Genomic DNA, 17,225 nt, shown 5'->3' with positions numbered 1-17,225 from the left:
ACATCGAGGAACTGTATGATTCCAGTACCTATGTAATGCAGATTTGTCACAGACGTTGTTACTTACGGCCACACCACCCTGAACATGCCCGACCTCGTCTGATCTCGGAAGCCATGAAGGGTTGGGCCTGGTTAGTACTTGGATGGGAGACTACTTGGGAATAGCAGGTGCTGTAAGCTTTTTCTCTTCTCTCTACCACCTGCATGTCTTTTGTTGCAACGTCTGATCACCCTGTGACACATGAGGAAGTTGGTCATCTTCAGCTGCTGCTGCTTTGTTGGCAGACACGAAGTGATCTGAGAGTCTCAGTTTCAACTGCAGGTAATAATCACATCAGGGATTAAGATGTGCCCACTACATATCAGCCTATCTCGGCAATTATCTGGTTACATAGAGGAACTGTATGATTCCAGTACCTATATAATGCACATTTGTGACAGACATTGTTGCTTACGGCCACACCACCCTGAACATGCCCGACCTCGTCTGATCTCGGAAGCCAAGCTGGGTTGGGCCTGTTTAGTACTTGGATGGGAGACTACTTGGGAATACCAGGTGCTGTAAGCTTTTTCTCTTCTCTCTACCACCTGCATGTCTTTAGTTGCAACGTCTGATCACCCTGTGACACATGAGGAAGTTGGTCATCTTCAGCTGCTGCTGCTTTGTTGGCAGACACGAAGTGATTTGAGAGTCTCAGTTTCAACTGCAGGTAATAATTACATCAGGGATGAAGATGTGCCCACTACATATCAGCCTTTCTCGGCAATTATCTGGTTACAAAGAGTAACCGTATGATACCAGTACCTATATAATGCACATTGTTCACAGACATTGTTGCTTACGGCCACACCACCCTGAATATGCCCGACCTCGTCTGATCTCGGAAGCCAAGCAGGGTTGGGCCTGGTTAGTACTTGGATGGGAGACTGCTTGGGAATACCAGGTGCTGTAAGCTTTTTCTCTTCTCTCTACCACCTGCATGTCTTTTGTTGCAACGTCTGATCACCCTGTGACACATGAGGAAGTTGGTCATCTTCAGCTGCTGCTGCTTTGTTGGCAGACACGAAGTGATCTGAGAGTCTCAGTTTCAACTGCAGAAAATAAACACGTCAGGGAAGAAGATGTGCCCACTACAAGTTAGCCTTTCTCGGCAATTATCTGGTTACATAGAGGAACTGTATGATTCCAGTACCGATATAATGCACATTTGTCACAGATATTGATGCTTACGGCCACACCACCCTGAATATACCCAACCTCGTCTGATCTCGGAAGCCAAGCAGGGTTGGGCCTGGTTAGTACTTGGATGGGAGACAGCTTGGGAATACCAAGTGCTGTAAGGTTTTTCTCTTCTCTGTAGCACCTGCATGTCTTTAGTTGCAACGTCTGATCACCCTGTGACACATGAGGAAGTTGGTCATCTTCAGCTGCTGCTGCTTTGTTGGCAGACACGAAGTGATCTAAGAGTCTCAGTTTCAACTGCAGGTAATAATCACATCAGGGATGAAGATGTGCCCACTACATATAAGCCTTTCTCTGCAATTATCTGGTTACATAGAGTAACCGTATGATTCCAGTACCTATATAATGCACATTGTTCACAGATATTGTTGCTTACGGCCACACCACCCTGAATATGCCCGACCTCGTCTGATCTCGGAAGCCAAGCAGGGTTGGGCCTGGTTAGTACTTGGATGGGAGACTGCTTGGGAATACCAGGTGCTGTTAGCTTTTTTCTCTTCTCTCTACCACCTGCATGTCTTTTGTTGCAACGTCTGATCGCCCTGTGACACATGAGGAAGTTGGTCATCTTCAGCTGCTGCTGCTTTGTTGGCAGACACGAAGTGATCTGAGAGTCTCAGTTTCAACTACAGATAATAATCACATCAGTGATGAAGATGTGCCCACTACAAGTTAGCCTTTCTCTGCAATTATCTGGTTACATAGAGTAACCGTATTATTCCAGTACCTATATAATGCACATTGTTCACAGATATTGTTGCTTACGGCCACACCACCCTGAATATGCCCGACCTCGTCTGATCTCGGAAGCCGAGCAGGGTTGGGCTTGGTTAGTACTTGGATGGGAGACCGCTTGGGAGTACCAGGTGCTGTAAGCTTTTTCTCTTCTCTCTACCACCTGCATGTCTTTTGTTGCAACGTCTGATCACCCTGTGACACATGAGGAAGTTGGTCATCTTCAGCTGCTGCTGCTGCTTTGTTGGCAGACACGAAGTGATCTAAGAGTCTCAGTCTCAACTGCAGGTAATAATCACATCAGGGATGAAGATGTGCCCACTACATATCAGCCTTTCTCTGCAATTATCTGGTTACATAGAGTAACCGTATGATTCCAGTACCTATATAATGCACATTGTTCACAGATATTGTTGCTTACGGCCACACCACCCTGAATATGCCCGACCTCGTCTGATCTCGGAAGCCAAGCAGGGTTGGGCCTGGTTAGTATTTGGACGGGAGACCCCTTGGGAATACCAGGTGCTGTAAGCTTTTTCTCTTCTCTCGACCACCTGCATGTCTTTTGTTGCAACGTCTGATAACCCTGTGACACATGAGGAAGTTGGTCATCTTCAGCTGCTGCTGCTTTGTTGGCAGACACGAAGTGATCTGAGAGTCTCAGTTTCAACTGCAGATAATAATCACGTCAGGGAAGAAGATGTGCCCACTACAAGTTAGCCTTTCTCGGCAATTATCTGGTTACATAGAGGAACTGTATGATTCCAGTACCGATATAATGCACATTTGTCACAGATATTGATGCTTACGGCCACACCACCCTGAATATGCCTGACCTCGTCTGATCTCGGAAGCCAAGCAGGGTTGGGCCTGGTTAGTACTTGGATGGGAGACAGCTTGGGAATACCAGGTGCTGCAAGCTTTTTCTCTTCTCTCTACCACCTGCATGTCTTTTGTTGCAACGTCTGATCACCCTGTGACACATGAGGAAGTTGGTCATCTTCAGCTGCTGCTGCTTTGTTGGCAGACACGAAGTGATCTGAGAGTCTCAGTTTCAACTGCAGGTAATAATCACATCAGGGATGAAGATGTGCCCACTACATATCAGCCTTTCTCGGCAATTATCTGGTTACATGGAGTAACCGTATGATTCCAGTACCTATATAATGCACATTGTTCACAGATATTGTTGCTTACGGCCCCACCACCCTGAATATACCCGACCTCGTCTGATCTCGGAAGCCAAGCAGGGTTGAGCCTGGTTAGTACTTGGATGGGAGACTGCTTGGGAATACTAGGTGCTGTAAGCTTTTTCTCTTCTCTCTACCACCTGCATGTCTTTTGTTGCAACGTCTGATCACCCTGTGACACATGAGGAAGTTGGTCATCTTCAGCTGCTGCTGCTTTGTTGGCAGACACGAAGTGATCTAAGAGTCTCAGTTTCAACTTCAGGTAATAATCACATCAGGGATGAAGATGTGCCCACTACAAGTTAGCCTTTCTCGGCAATTATCTGGTTACATGGAGTAACCGTATGATTCCAGTACCTATATAATGCACATTGTTCACAGATATTGTTGCTTACGGCCACACCACCCTGAATATGCCCGACCTCGTCTGATCTCGGAAGCCAAGCAGGGTTGGGCCTGGTTAGTACTTGGATGGGAGACTGCTTGGGAATACCAGGTGCTGTAAGCTTTTTCTCTTCTCTCTACCACCTGCATGTCTTTTGTTGCAACGTCTGATCACCCTGTGACACATGAGGAAGTTGGTCATCTTCAGATGCTGCTGCTGCTTTGTTGGCAGACACGAAGTAATCTGAGAGTCTCAGTTTCAACTACAGATAATAATCACATCAGTGATAAAGATGTGCCCACTACAAGTTAGCCTTTCTCGGCAATTATCTGGTTACATCGAGGAACTGTATGATTCCAGTACCTATATAATGCACATTTGTGACAGACATTGTTGCTTACGGCCACACCACCCTGAACATGCCCGACCTCGTCTGATCTCGGAAGCCAAGCAGGGTTGGGCCTGTTTAGTACTTGGATGGGAGACTGCTTGGGAATACCAGGTGCTGTAAGCTTTTTCTCTTCTCTCTACCACCTGCATGTCTTTAGTTGCAACGTCTGATCACCCTGTGACACATGAGGAAGTTGGTCATCTTCAGCTGCTGCTGCTTTGTTGGCAGACACGAAGTGATCTGAGAGTCTCAGTTTCAACTGCAGGTAATAATCACATCAGGGATGAAGATGTGCCCACTACATATCAGCCTTTCTCTGCAATTATCTGGTTACATAGAGTAACCGTATGATTCCAGTACCTATATAATGCACATTGTTCACAGATATTGTTGCTTACGGCCACACCACCCTGAATATGCCCGACCTCGTCTGATCTCGGAAGCCAAGCAGGGTTGAGCCTGGTTAGTACTTGGATCGGAGACTGCTTGGGAATACTAGGTGCTGTAAGCTTTTTCTCTTCTCTCTACCACCTGCATGTCTTTTGTTGCAACGTCTGATCACCCTGTGACACATGAGGAAGTTGGTCATCTTCAGCTGCTGCTGCTTTGTTGGCAGACACGAAGTGATCTAAGAGTCTCAGTTTCAACTGCAGGTAATAATCACATCAGGGATGAAGATGTGCCCACTACAAGTTAGCCTTTCTCGGCAATTATCTGGTTACATAGAGTAACCGTATGATTCCAGTACCTATATAATGCACATTGTTCACAGATATTGTTGCTTACGGCCACACCACCCTGAATATGCCCGACCTCGTCTGATCTCGGAAGCCAAGCAGGGTTGGGCCTGGTTAGTACTTGGATGGGAGACTGCTTGGGAATACCAGGTGCTGTAAGCTTTTTTCTCTTCTCTCTACCACCTGCATGTCTTTTGTTGCAACGTCTGATCGCCCTGTGACACATGAGGAAGTTGGTCATCTTCAGCTGCTGCTGCTGCATTGTTGGCAGACACGAAGTGATCTGAGAGTCTCAGTTTCAACTACAGATAATAATCACATCAGTGATGAAGATGTGCCCACTACATATCAGCCTTTCTCGGCAATTATCTGGTTACATTGAGTAACTGTATGATTCCAGTACCTATATAATGCACATTTGTGAACGACATTGTTGCTTACGGCCCCACCACCCTGAATATGCCCGACCTCGTCTGATCCAGAAAGCCAAGCAGGGTTAGGCCGGGTTAGTACTTGAATGGGAAACTACTTGGGAATACCAGGTGCTGTAAGCTTTTTCTCTTCTCTCTACCACCTGCATGTCTTTTGTTGCAACGTCTGATCACCCTGTGACACATGAGGAAGTTGGTCATCTTCAGCTGCTGCTGCTTTGTTGGCAGACACGAAGTGATCTGAGATTCTCAGTTTCATCTGCAGATAATAATCACATCAGGGATCAAGATGTGCCCACTACATATCAGCCTTTCTCTGCAATTATCTGGTTACATAGAGGAACCGTATGATTCCAGTACCTATATAATGCACATTGTTCACAGATATTGTTGCTTACGGCCATACCACCCTGAATATACCTGACCTAGTCTGATCCAGGAAGCGAAGCAGGGTTGGGCCTGGTTAGTACTTGGATGGGAGACCGCTTGGGAATACCAGGTGCTGTAAGCTTTTTCTCTTCTCTCTACCACCTGCATGTCTTTTGTTGCAACGTCTGATCACCCTGTGACACATGAGGAAGTTGGTCATCTTCAGCTGCTGCTGCTTTGTTGGCAGACACGAAGTGATCTGAGAGTCTCAGTTTCAACTGCAGATAATAATCACGTCAGGGAAGAAGATGTGCCCACTACAAGTTAGCCTTTCTCGGCAATTATCTGGTTACATCGAGGAACTGTATGATTCCAGTACCTATGTAATGCACATTTGTCACAGACATTGTTGCTTACGGCCAAACCACCCTGAACATGCCCGACCTCGTCTGATCTCGGAAGCCAAGCAGGGTTGGGCCTGGTTAGTACTTGGATGGGAGACCCCTTGGGAATACCAGGTGCTGTAAGCTTTTTCTCTTCTCTCTACCACCTGCATGTCTTTTGTTGCAACGTCTGATCACCCTGTGACACATGAGGAAGTTGGTCATCTTCAGCTGCTGCTGCATTGTTGGCAGACAAGAAGTGATCTGAGAGTCTCAGTTTCAACTACAGATAATAATCACATCAGGGATGAAGATGTGCCCACTACAAGTTAGCCTTTCTCAGCAATTATCTGGTTACATCGAGGAACCGTATGATTCCAGTACCTATATAATGCACATTGTTCACAGATATTGTTGCTTACGGCCACACCACCCTGAATATGCCCGACCTCGTCTGATCTCGGAAGCCAAGCAGGGTTGGGCCTGGTTAGTACTTGGATGGGAGACTGCTTGGGAATACCAGGTGCTGTAAGCTTTTTCTCTTCTCTCTACCACCTGCATGTCTTTTGTTGAGACGTCTGATCACCCTGTGACACATGAGGAAGTTGGTCATCTTCAGCTGCTGCTGCTTTGTTGGCAGACACGAAGTGATCTGAGATTCTCAGTTTCAACTACAGATAATAATCACATCAGGGATGAAGATGTGCCCACTACAAGTTAGCCTTTCTCGGCAATTATCTGGTTACATCGAGGAACAGTATGATTCCAGTACCTATATAATGCACATTTGTGACAGACATTGTTGCTTACGGCCACACCACCCTGAATATGCCCGACCTCGTCTGATCTCGGAAGCCAAGCAGGGTTGGGCCTGGTTAGTACTTGGACGGGAGACCGCTTGGGAATACCAGGTGCTGTAAACTTTTTCTCTTCTCTCTACCACCTGCATGTCTTTTGTTGAGACGTCTGATCACCCTGTGACACATGAGGAAGTTGGTCATCTTCAGCTGCTGCCGCTTTGTTGGCAGACACGAAGTGATCTGAGAGTCTCAGTTTCAACTACAGATAATAATCACATCAGGGATGAAGATATGCCCACTACATATCAGCCTTTCTCGGCAATTATCTGGTTACATCGAGGAACAGTATGATTCCAGTACCTATATAATGCATATTTGTGACAGACATTGTTGCTTATGGCCACACCACCCTGAATATGCCCGACCTCGTCTGATCTCGGAAGCCAAGCAGGGTTGGGCCTGGTTAGTACTTGGATGGGAGACTGCTTGGGAATACCAGGTGCTGTAAGCTTTTTCTCTTCTCTCTACCACCTGCATGTCTTTTGTTGCAACGTCTGATCACCTTGTGACACATGAGGAAGTTGGTCATCTTCAGCTGCTGCTGCTGCATTGTTGGCAGACACGAAGTGATCTGAGATTCTCAGTTTCAACTGCAGGTAATAATCACATCAGGGATGAAGATGTGCAAACTACATATCAGCCTTTCTCGGCAATTATCTGGTTACATCGAGGAACAGTATGATTCCAGTACCTATATAATGCACATTGTTCACAGATATTGTTGCTTACGGCCATACCACCCTGAATATACCCGACCTCGTCTGATCCAGGAAGCCAAGCAGGGTTGGGCCTGGTTAGTATTTGAATGGGAGACCGCTTGGGAATACCAGGTGCTGTAAGCTTTCTCTCTTCTCTCTACCACCTGCATGTCTTTTGTTGCAACGTCTGATCACCCTGTGACACATGAGGAAGTTGGTCATCTTCAGCTGCTGCTGCTTTGTTGGCAGACACGAAGTGATCTGAGATTCTAAGTTTCAACTGCAGATAATAATCACATCAGGGATGAAGATGTGCCCACTACAAGTTAGCCTTTCTCGGCAATTATCTGGTTACATCGAGGAACTGTATGATTCCAGTACCTATATAATGCACATTTGTCACAGACATTGTTGCTTACGGCCACACCACCCTGAACATGCCCGACCTCGTCTGATCTCGGAAGCCAAGCAGGGTTGGGCCTGGTTAGTACTTGGACGGGAGACCGCTTGGGAATACCAGGTGCTGTAAACTTTTTCTCTTCTCTCTACCACCTGCATGTCTTTTGTTGAGACGTCTGATCACCCTGTGACACATGAGGAAGTTGGTCTTCTTCAGCTACTGCCGCTTTGTTGGCAGACACGAAGTGATCTGAGATTCTCAGTTTCAACTGCAGGTAATAATCACATCAGGGATGAAGATGTGCCCACTACATATCAGCCTTTCTCTGCAATTATCTGGTTACATAGAGTAACCGTATGATTCCAGTACCTCTATAATGCACATTTGTCAAACACATTGTTGCTTACGGCCACACCACCCTGAATATACCCGACCTCGTCTGATCCAGGAAGCCAAGCAGGGTTGGGCCTGGTTAGTACTTGAATGGGAGACTACTTGGGAATACCAGGTGCTGTAAGCTTTTTCTCTTCTCTCTACCACCTGCATGTCTTTTGTTGCAACGTCTGATCACCTTGTGACACATGAGGAAGTTGGTCATCTTCAGCTGCTGCTTTGTTGGCAGACACGAAGTGATCTGAGAGTCTCAGTTTCAACTGCAGGTAATAATCACATCAGGGAAGAAGATGTGCCCACTACAAGTTAGCCTTTCTCTGCAATTATCTGGTTACATAGAGGAACCGTATGATTCCAGTACCTATATAATGCACATTTGTGACAGACATTGTTGCTTACGGCCACACCACCCTGAATATGCCCGACCTCGTCTGATCTCGGAAGCCAAGCAGGGTTGGGCCTGGTTAGTACTTGGACGGGAGACCGCTTGGGAATACCAGGTGCTGTAAACTTTTTCTCTTCTCTCTACCACCTGCATGTCTTTTGTTGAGACGTCTGATCACCCTGTGACACATGAGGAAGTTGGTCATCTTCAGCTGCTGCTGCTTTGTTGGCAGACACGAAGTGATCTGAGATTCTCAGTTTCAACTGCAGGTAATAATCAAATCAGGGATGAAGATTTGCCCACTACATATCAGCCTTTCTCGGCAATTATCTGGTTACATAGAGTAACCGTATGATTCCAGTACCTATATAATGCACATTGTTCACAGATATTGTTGCTTACGGCCACACCACCCTGAATATACCCGACCTCGTCTGATCCAGGAAGCCAAGCAGGGTTGGGCCTGGTTAGTACTTGGATGGGAGACTACTTGGGAATACCAGGTGCTGTAAGCTTTTTCTCTTCTCTCTACCACCTGCATGTCTTTTGTTGCAACGTCTGATCACCCTGTGACACATGAGGAAGTTGGTCATCTTCAGCTGCTGTTGCTTTGTTGGCAGACACGAAGTGATCTGAGAGTCTCAGTTTCAACTGCAGGTAATAATCACATCAAGGATGAAGATGTGCCCACTACATATCAGCCTTTCTTGGCAATTATCTGGTTACATAGAGGAACCTTATGATTCCAGTACCTATATAATGCACATTTGTGACAGACATTGATACTTACAGCCACACCACCCTGAATATGCCCGACCTCGTCTGATCTCGGAAGCCAAGCAAGGTTGGGCCTGGTTATTACTTGGATGGGAGACCACTTGGGAATACCAGGTGCTGTAAGCTTTTTCTCTTCTCTCTACCATATGCATGTCTTTTGTTGCAACGTCTGATCACCCTGTGACACATGAGGAAGTTGGTCATCTTCAGCTGCTGCTGCTTTGTTGGCAGACACGAAGTGATCTGAGAGTCTCAGTTTCAACTGCAGGTAATAATCACATCAGGGATGAAGATGTGCCCACTACATATCAGCCTTTCTCGGCAATTATCTGGTTACATAGAGGAACTGTATGATTCCAGTACCTATATAATGCACATTTGTGACCGACATTGTTGCTTACGGCCACACCACCCTGAACATGCCCGACGTCATCGGATCTAGGAAGCCAAGCAGGGTTGGGCCTGGTTAGTAGTTGGATGGGAGACCGCTTGGGAATACCAGGTCCTGTAAGCTTTTTCTCTTCTCTCTACCACCTACATGTCTTTTGTTGCAACGTCTGATCACCCTGTGACACATGAGGAAGTTGGTCATCTTCAGCTGCTGCTGCTTTGTTGGCAGACACGAAGTGATCTGAGAGACTCAGTTTCAACTGCAGATCATAATCACATCAGGGATGAAGATGTGCCCACTACATATCAGCCTTTCTCGGCAATTATCTGGTTACATAGAGTAACCGTATGATTCCAGTACCTATATAATGCACATTTGTGACAGACATTGTTGATTACAGCCACACCACCCTGAATATGCCCACCCTCGTCTGATCTCGGAAGCCAAGCCAGGTGGGGCCTGGTTATTACTTGGATGGGAGACCGCTTGGGAATACCAGGTGCTGTAAGCTTTTTCTCTTCTCTCTACCACATGCATGTCTTTTGTTGCAACGTCTGATCACCCTGTGACACATGAGGAAGTTGGTCATCTTCAGCTGCTGCTGCTTTGTTGGCAGACACGAAGTGATCTGAGAGTCTCAGTTTCAACTGCAGGTAATAATCACATCAGGGATGAAGATGTGCCCACTACATATCAGCCTTTCTCGGCAATTATCTGGTTACATAGAGGAACTGTATGATTCCAGTACCTATATAATGCACATTTGTGACCAACATTGTTGCTTACGGCCACACCACCCTGAACATGCCCGACGTCATCGGATCTAGGAAGCCAAGCAGGGTTGGGCCTGGTTAGTAGTTGGATGGGAGACCGCTTGGGAATACCAGGTGCTGTAAGCTTTTTCTCTTCTCTCTACCACCTACATGTCTTTTGTTGCAAAGTCTGATCACCCTGTGACACATGAGGAAGTTGGTCATCTTCAGCTGCTGCTGCTTTGTTGGCAGACAAAAGTGATCTTAGAGTCTCAGTTTCAACTACAGGTAGTAATCACATCAAGGATGAAGATATGCCCACTACATATCAGCCTTTCTTGGCAATTATCTGGTTACATAGAGGAACTCTATGATTCCAGTACCTATATAATGCACATTTGTGACAGACATTGTCGCTTACGGCCAAACCACCCTGAACATGCCCGACCTCGTCTGATCTCGGAAGCCAAGCAGGGTTGGGCCTGGTTAGTACTTGGGTGGGAGACTACTTGGGAACACCAGGTGCTGTGAGCTTTTTCTCTTCTCTCTACCACCTGCATGTCTTTTGTTGCAACGTCTGATCACCCTGTGACACATGAGGAAGTTGGTCATCTTCAGCTGCTGCTGCTTTGTTGGCAGACACGAAGTGATCTAAGAGTCTCAGTTTCCGCTGGAGAGAATAATCACGACAGGGAAGAAGATGTGCCTAATACGCATCAGCCTTTCTCAGCAATTATCTGGTTACATAGAGGAACCGTATGATTCCAGTACCTATATAATGCACATTGTTCACAGATATTGTTGCTTACGGCCACACCACCCTGAACATGCCCAACCTCGTCTGATCTTCGGAATACCAGGTGCTTTAAGCTTTTTCTCTTCTCACTACCCCCTGCATGTTTTTTGTTGCAACGTCTGATCACCCTGTGACACATGAGGAAGTTGGTCATCTTCAGCAGCTGCTGGATTGTTGGCAGACACGAAGTGATCGGAGAGTCTCAGTTTCAACTGCAGGTAATATTCACATCAGGGAAGAAGATGTGCCCACTACATATCAGCCTTTCTCTGCAATTATCTGGTTACATAGAGTAACCGTATGATTCCAGTACCTATATAATGCACATTGTTCACAGATATTGTTGCTTACGGCCACACCACCCTGAATATGCCCGACCTCGTCTGATCTGGGAAGCCAAGCAGGGTTGGGCCTGGTTAGTACTTGGATGGGAGACTGCTTTGGAATACCAGGTGCTGTAAGCTTTTTCTCTACCACCTGCATGTCTTTTGTTGCAACGTCTGATCACCCTGTGACACATGAGGAAGTTGGTCATCTTCAGCTGCTGCTGCTTTGTTGGCAGACACGAAGTGATCTGAGAGTCTCAGTTTCAACTGCAGATAATAATCACATCAGGGATGAAGATGTGCCCACTACATATCAGCCTTTCTCGGCAATTATCTGGTTACATAGTGTAACCGTATGATTCCAGTACCTATATAATGCACATTTGTGACAGACATTGTTGCTTACAGCCACACCACCCTTAATATACCCGACCTCGTCTGATCTCGGAAACCAAGCAAGGTTGGGCCTGGTTATTACTTGGATGGGAGACTGCTTTGGAATACCAGGTGCTGTAAGCTTTTTCTCTTCTCTCTACCACATGCATGTCTTTTGTTGCAACGTCTGATCACCCTGTGACACATGAGGAAGTTGGTCATCTTCAGCTGCTGCTGCTTTGTTGGCAGACACGAAGTGATCTGAGAGTCTCAGTTTCAACTGCAGGTAATAATCACATCAAGGATGAAGATGTGCCCACTACATATCAGCCTTTCTTGGCAATTATCTGGTTACATAGAGGAACTGTATGATTCCAGTACCTATATAATGCACATTTGTTACAGACATTGTTGCTTACGGCCACACCACCCTGAATATACCCGACTTTGTCTGATCTCGGAAGCCAAGCAGGGTTGGGCTTGGTTAGTACTTGGATGGGAGACTGCTTGGGAATACCAGGTGCTGTAAGCTTTTTCTCTTCTCTCTACCACCTGCATGTCTTTTGTTGCAACGTCTGATCACCCTGTGACACATGAGGAAGTTGGTCATCTTCAGCAGCTGCTGGATTGTTGGCAGACACGAAGTGATCTGAGAGTCTCAGTTTCAACTGCAGGTAATAATCACATCAGGGATGAAGATTTGCCCACTACATATCAGCCTTTCTCTGCAATTATCTGGTTACATAGAGTAACCGTATGATTCCAGTACCTATATAATGCACATTTGTGACAGACATTGTTGATTACAGCCACACCACCCTGAATATGCCCACCCTCGTCTGATTTCGGAAGCCAAGCAAGGTTGGGCCTGGTTATTACTTGGATGGGAGACCGCTTGGGAATACCAGGTGCTGTAAGCTTTTTCTCTTCTCTCTACCACATGCATGTCTTTTGTTGCAACGTCTGATCACCCTGTGACACATGAGGAAGTTGGTCATCTTCAGCTGCTGCTGCTTTGTTGGCAGACACGAAGTGATCTGAGAGTCTCAGTTTCAACTGCAAGTAATAATCACATCAGGGATGAAGATGTGCCCACTACATATCATTCTTTCTCGGCAATTATCTGGTTACATAGAGGAACTGTATGATTCCAGTACCTATATAATGCACATTTGTGACTGACATTGTTGCTTACGGCCACACCACCCTGAACATGCCTGACCTCATCTGATCTAAGAAGCCAAGCAGGGTTGGGCCTGGTTAGTACTTGGATGGGAGACTACTTGGGAATACCAGGTGCTGTAAGCTTTTCCTCTTCTCTCTACCACCTGCATGTCTTTTGTTGCAACGTCTGATCACCCTGTGACACATGAGGAAGTTGGTCATCTTCAGCTGCTGCTGCTTTGTTGGCAGACACGAAGTGATCTGAGAGTCTCAGTTTCAACTGCAGATAATAATCACGTCAGGGAAGAAGATGTGCCCACTACAAGTTAGCCTTTCTCGGCAATTATCTGGTTACATAGAGGAACTGTATGATTCCAGTACCTATATAATGCACATTTGTGACCGACATTGTTGCTTACGGCCACACCACCCTGAACATGCCCGACCTCATCTGATCTAAGAAGCCAAGCAGGGTTGGGCCTGGTTAGTACTTGGATGGGAGACTACTTGGGAATACCAGGTGCTGTAAGCTTTTCCTCTTCTCTCTACCACCTGCATGTCTTTTGTTGCAACGTCTGATGACCCTGTGACACATGAGGAAGTTGGTCATCTTCAGCTGCTGCTGCTTTGTTGGCAGACACGAAGTGATCTGAGAGTCTCAGTTTCAACTGCAGATAATAATCACGTCAGGGAAGAAGATGTGCCCACTACAAGTTAGCCTTTCTCGGCAATTATCTGGTTACATAGAGGAACTGTATGATTCCAGTACCGATATAATGCACATTTGTCACAGACATTGTTGCTTACGGCCACACCACCCTGAATATGCCCGACCTCGTCTGGTCTCGGAAGCCAAGCAGGGTTGGACCTGGTTAGTACTTCGATGGGAGACCGCTTGGGAATACCAGGTGCTGTATGCTTTTTCTCTTCTCTCTACCACCTGCATGTCTTTTGTTGCAACGTCTGATCACCATGTGACACATGAGGAAGTTGGTCATCTTCAGCTGCTGCTGCTATGTTGGCAGACACGAAGTGATCGGAGAGTCTCAGTTTCCGCTGTAGAGTATAATCACGACAGGGAAGAAGATGTGCCCAATACGCATCAGCCTTTCTCGGCAATTATCTGGTTACATAGAGGAACTGTATGATTCCAGTACTTATATAATGCACATTTGTCAAAGACATTGTTGCTTACGGCCACACCACCCTGAATATGCCCGACCTCGTCTGATCTTGGAAGCCAAGCAGGGTTGGGCCTGGTTAGTACTTGGATGGGAGACTGCTTTGGAATACCAGGTGCTGTAAGCTTTTTCTCTACCACCTGCATGTCTTTTGTTGCAACGTCTGATCACCCTGTGACACATGACGAAGTTGGTCATCTTCAGCTGCTGCTGCTTTGTTGGCAGACACGAAGTGATCTGAGAGTCTCAGTTTCAACTGCAGATAATAATCACATCAGGGATGAAGATGTGCCCACTACATATCAGCCTTTCTCGGCAATTATCTGGTTACATAGTGTAACCGTATGATTCCAGTACCTATATAATGCACATTTGTGACAGACATTGTTGCTTACAGCCACACCACCCTGAATATGCCCGACCTCGTCTGATCTCGGAAACCAAGCAAGGTTGGGCCTGGTTATTACTTGGATGGGAGACCGCTTGGGAATACCAGGTGTTGTAAGCTTTTTCTCTTCTCTCTACCACCTACATGTCTTTTGTTGCAACGTCTGATCACCCTGTGACACATGAGGAAGTTGGTCATCTTCAGCTGCTGCTTTGTTGGCAGACACGAAGTGATCTGAGAATCTAAGTTTCAACTGCAGATAATAATCACGTCAGGGAAGAAGATGTGCCCACTACATATCAGCCTTTCTCTGTAATTATCTGGTTACATACAGTAACCGTATGATTCCAGTACCTATATAATGCACATTGTTCACAGATATTGTTGCTTACGGCCACACCACCCTGAATATGCCTGACCTCGTCTGATCTCGGAAGCCAAGCAGGGTTGGGCCTGGTTTCTACTTGGATGGGAGACTGCTTTGGAATACCAGGTGCTGTAAGCTTTTTCTCTTCTCTCTACCACATGCATGTCTTTTGTTGCAACGTCTGATCACCCTGTGACACATGAGGAAGTTGGTCATCTTCAGCTGCTGCTGCTTTGTTGGCAGACACGAAGTGATCTGAGAGTCTCAGTTTCAACTGCAGGTAATAATCGCATCAGGGATGAAAATGTGCCCACTACATATCAGCCTTTCTCTGCAATTATCTGGTTACATAGAGTAACCGTATGATTCCAGTACCTATATAATGCATATTTGTGACAGACATTGTTGATTACAGCCACACCACCCTGAATATGCCCACCCTCGTCTGATCTCGGAAGCCAAGCAAGGTTGGGCCTGGTTATTACTTGGATGGGAGACCGCTTGGGAATACCAGGTGCTGTAAGCTTTTTCTCTTCTCTCTACCACATGCATGTCTTTTGTTGCAACGTCTGATCACCCTGTGACACATGAGGAAGTTGGTCATCTTCAGCTGCTGCTGCTTTGTTGGCAGACACGAAGTGATCTGAGAGTCTCAGTTTCAACTGCAAGTAATAATCACATCAGGGATGAAGATGTGCCCACTACATATCATTCTTTCTCGGCAATTATCTGGTTACATAGAGGAACTGTATGATTCCAGTACCGATATAATGCACATTGTTCACAGATATTGTTGCTTACGGCCACACCACCCTGAATATGCCCGACCTCATCTGATCTCGGAAGCCAAGCAGGGTCGGGCCTGGTTAGTACTTGGATGGGAGACCGCTTGGGAATACCAGGTGCTGTAAGCTTTTTCTCTTCTCTCTACCACCTGCATGTCTTTTGTTGCAACGTCTGATCACCATGTGACACATGAGTAAGTTGGTCATCTTCAGCTGCTGCTGCTTTGTTGGCAGACACGAAGTGATCTGAGAGTCTCAGTTTCCGCTGGAGAGAATAATCACGACAGGGAAGAAGATCTGCCCAATACGCATCAGCCTTTCTCAGCAATTATCTGGTTAAATAGACGAACTGTATTATTCCAGTACCTATATAATGCACATTTGTTACAGACATTGTTGCTTACGGCCACACCACCCTGAATATACCCAACCTCGTCTGATCTTGGAAGCCAAGCAGGGTTGGGCCTGGTTAGTACTTGGATGGGAGACTACTTGGGAATACCAGGTGCTGTAAGCTTTTTCTCTTCTCTCTACCATCTGCATGTCTTTTGTTGCAATGTCTGATCACCCTGTGACACATGAGGAAGTTGGTCATCTTCAGCTGCTGCTGCTTTGTTGGCAGACACGAAGTGATCTGAGAGTCTCAGTTTCAACTGAAGGTAATAATCACATCAGGGATGAAGATGTGCCCACTACATATCAGCCTTTCTCGGCAATTATCTGGTTACATAGAGTAACCGTATGATTCCAGTACCTATATAATGCACATTGTTCACAGATATTGTTGCTTACGGCCACACCACCCTGAATATGCCCGACGTCGTCTGATCTCGGAAGCCAAGCAGGGTTGGGCCTAGTTAGTACTTGGATGGGAGACTGCTTAGGAATACCAGGTGCTGTAAGCTTTTTCTCTTCTCTCTACCACCTGCATGTCTTTTGTTGCAACGTCTGATCACCCTGTGACACATGAGGAAGTTGGTCATCTTCAGCTGCTGTTGCTTTGTTGGCAGACACGAAGTGATCTGAGAGTCTCAGTTTCAACTGCAGGTAATAATCACATCAAGGATGAAGATGTGCCCACTACATATCAGCCTTTCTTGGCAATTATCTGGTTACATAGAGGAACTGTATGATTCCAGTACCTATATAATGCACATTTGTTACAGACATTGTTGCTTACGGCCACACCACCCTGAAAATACCCGACCTCGTCTGATCTCGGAAGCCAAGCGGGGTTGGGCCTGGTTAGTACTTGAATGGGAGACTGCTTGGGAATACCAGGTGCTGTAAGCTTTTTCTCTTCTCTCTAGCACCTGTATGTCTT

General features: G+C 46.3%; 1 protein-coding gene, 20 non-coding genes and 24 pseudogenes across 21 annotated transcripts in view; all 45 read left to right on the top strand.

Annotated features, from left to right (window-relative positions):
- The window catches only part of LOC140291582 (NLR family CARD domain-containing protein 3-like), a 531,700-nt gene that overhangs the window by 129,378 nt on the left and 385,097 nt on the right, over positions 1 to 17,225 (top strand). The gene's annotated exons all lie outside the window — the stretch shown is intronic.
- Positions 61 to 179, top strand: LOC140289211 (5S ribosomal RNA; annotated as a pseudogene).
- On the top strand, positions 449 to 567 carry LOC140298676 (5S ribosomal RNA). Its single transcript, XR_011914300.1, has one exon. It is a non-coding gene; the product is annotated as a 5S ribosomal RNA (ribosomal RNA).
- On the top strand, positions 837 to 955 carry LOC140311590 (5S ribosomal RNA). The gene has a single exon (XR_011916915.1). It is a non-coding gene; the product is annotated as a 5S ribosomal RNA (ribosomal RNA).
- On the top strand, positions 1,225 to 1,343 carry LOC140288961 (5S ribosomal RNA; annotated as a pseudogene).
- Positions 1,613 to 1,731, top strand: LOC140297434 (5S ribosomal RNA). The gene has a single exon (XR_011913169.1). It is a non-coding gene; the product is annotated as a 5S ribosomal RNA (ribosomal RNA).
- Positions 2,002 to 2,120, top strand: LOC140298786 (5S ribosomal RNA). Its single transcript, XR_011914395.1, has one exon. It is a non-coding gene; the product is annotated as a 5S ribosomal RNA (ribosomal RNA).
- On the top strand, positions 2,393 to 2,511 carry LOC140297604 (5S ribosomal RNA). Its single transcript, XR_011913325.1, has one exon. It is a non-coding gene; the product is annotated as a 5S ribosomal RNA (ribosomal RNA).
- Positions 2,781 to 2,899, top strand: LOC140305738 (5S ribosomal RNA; annotated as a pseudogene).
- On the top strand, positions 3,169 to 3,287 carry LOC140303155 (5S ribosomal RNA; annotated as a pseudogene).
- On the top strand, positions 3,557 to 3,675 carry LOC140311516 (5S ribosomal RNA). The gene has a single exon (XR_011916906.1). It is a non-coding gene; the product is annotated as a 5S ribosomal RNA (ribosomal RNA).
- Positions 3,948 to 4,066, top strand: LOC140296806 (5S ribosomal RNA). The gene has a single exon (XR_011912999.1). It is a non-coding gene; the product is annotated as a 5S ribosomal RNA (ribosomal RNA).
- Positions 4,336 to 4,454, top strand: LOC140316373 (5S ribosomal RNA; annotated as a pseudogene).
- LOC140311455 (5S ribosomal RNA) lies at positions 4,724 to 4,842 on the top strand. The gene has a single exon (XR_011916902.1). It is a non-coding gene; the product is annotated as a 5S ribosomal RNA (ribosomal RNA).
- On the top strand, positions 5,116 to 5,234 carry LOC140296632 (5S ribosomal RNA; annotated as a pseudogene).
- Positions 5,504 to 5,622, top strand: LOC140299276 (5S ribosomal RNA; annotated as a pseudogene).
- LOC140299228 (5S ribosomal RNA) lies at positions 5,892 to 6,010 on the top strand. The gene has a single exon (XR_011914711.1). It is a non-coding gene; the product is annotated as a 5S ribosomal RNA (ribosomal RNA).
- LOC140311382 (5S ribosomal RNA) lies at positions 6,280 to 6,398 on the top strand. Its single transcript, XR_011916900.1, has one exon. It is a non-coding gene; the product is annotated as a 5S ribosomal RNA (ribosomal RNA).
- LOC140297560 (5S ribosomal RNA) lies at positions 6,668 to 6,786 on the top strand. Its single transcript, XR_011913285.1, has one exon. It is a non-coding gene; the product is annotated as a 5S ribosomal RNA (ribosomal RNA).
- LOC140291273 (5S ribosomal RNA) lies at positions 7,056 to 7,174 on the top strand. Its single transcript, XR_011912437.1, has one exon. It is a non-coding gene; the product is annotated as a 5S ribosomal RNA (ribosomal RNA).
- On the top strand, positions 7,447 to 7,565 carry LOC140298966 (5S ribosomal RNA; annotated as a pseudogene).
- Positions 7,835 to 7,953, top strand: LOC140297750 (5S ribosomal RNA). The gene has a single exon (XR_011913458.1). It is a non-coding gene; the product is annotated as a 5S ribosomal RNA (ribosomal RNA).
- On the top strand, positions 8,223 to 8,341 carry LOC140313695 (5S ribosomal RNA; annotated as a pseudogene).
- LOC140297559 (5S ribosomal RNA) lies at positions 8,608 to 8,726 on the top strand. The gene has a single exon (XR_011913284.1). It is a non-coding gene; the product is annotated as a 5S ribosomal RNA (ribosomal RNA).
- LOC140302827 (5S ribosomal RNA) lies at positions 8,996 to 9,114 on the top strand (annotated as a pseudogene).
- Positions 9,384 to 9,502, top strand: LOC140300394 (5S ribosomal RNA; annotated as a pseudogene).
- Positions 9,772 to 9,890, top strand: LOC140293482 (5S ribosomal RNA; annotated as a pseudogene).
- On the top strand, positions 10,160 to 10,278 carry LOC140296558 (5S ribosomal RNA; annotated as a pseudogene).
- Positions 10,548 to 10,666, top strand: LOC140284252 (5S ribosomal RNA; annotated as a pseudogene).
- LOC140297577 (5S ribosomal RNA) lies at positions 10,935 to 11,053 on the top strand. Its single transcript, XR_011913300.1, has one exon. It is a non-coding gene; the product is annotated as a 5S ribosomal RNA (ribosomal RNA).
- Positions 11,661 to 11,779, top strand: LOC140308653 (5S ribosomal RNA; annotated as a pseudogene).
- LOC140316883 (5S ribosomal RNA) lies at positions 12,042 to 12,160 on the top strand (annotated as a pseudogene).
- On the top strand, positions 12,430 to 12,548 carry LOC140299919 (5S ribosomal RNA; annotated as a pseudogene).
- On the top strand, positions 12,818 to 12,936 carry LOC140295811 (5S ribosomal RNA; annotated as a pseudogene).
- On the top strand, positions 13,206 to 13,324 carry LOC140298773 (5S ribosomal RNA). Its single transcript, XR_011914389.1, has one exon. It is a non-coding gene; the product is annotated as a 5S ribosomal RNA (ribosomal RNA).
- On the top strand, positions 13,594 to 13,712 carry LOC140303680 (5S ribosomal RNA; annotated as a pseudogene).
- Positions 13,982 to 14,100, top strand: LOC140281085 (5S ribosomal RNA). Its single transcript, XR_011909737.1, has one exon. It is a non-coding gene; the product is annotated as a 5S ribosomal RNA (ribosomal RNA).
- Positions 14,370 to 14,488, top strand: LOC140299290 (5S ribosomal RNA; annotated as a pseudogene).
- Positions 14,751 to 14,869, top strand: LOC140299908 (5S ribosomal RNA; annotated as a pseudogene).
- Positions 15,136 to 15,254, top strand: LOC140269063 (5S ribosomal RNA; annotated as a pseudogene).
- On the top strand, positions 15,524 to 15,642 carry LOC140293252 (5S ribosomal RNA; annotated as a pseudogene).
- LOC140291851 (5S ribosomal RNA) lies at positions 15,912 to 16,030 on the top strand. Its single transcript, XR_011912492.1, has one exon. It is a non-coding gene; the product is annotated as a 5S ribosomal RNA (ribosomal RNA).
- Positions 16,300 to 16,418, top strand: LOC140266764 (5S ribosomal RNA). Its single transcript, XR_011907169.1, has one exon. It is a non-coding gene; the product is annotated as a 5S ribosomal RNA (ribosomal RNA).
- Positions 16,688 to 16,806, top strand: LOC140280468 (5S ribosomal RNA; annotated as a pseudogene).
- On the top strand, positions 17,076 to 17,194 carry LOC140268060 (5S ribosomal RNA). Its single transcript, XR_011907519.1, has one exon. It is a non-coding gene; the product is annotated as a 5S ribosomal RNA (ribosomal RNA).

Source organism: Leuresthes tenuis, unplaced genomic scaffold, assembly GCF_036924035.1.
Source record: "Leuresthes tenuis unplaced genomic scaffold, fLeuTen1.0.hap1 SCAF_1, whole genome shotgun sequence".
NCBI lineage: Eukaryota > Metazoa > Chordata > Actinopteri > Atheriniformes > Atherinopsidae > Leuresthes > Leuresthes tenuis.
The sequence above is the reverse complement of the archived record's forward strand: the minus strand, read 5'-3'. Positions and strand labels throughout refer to the sequence as shown.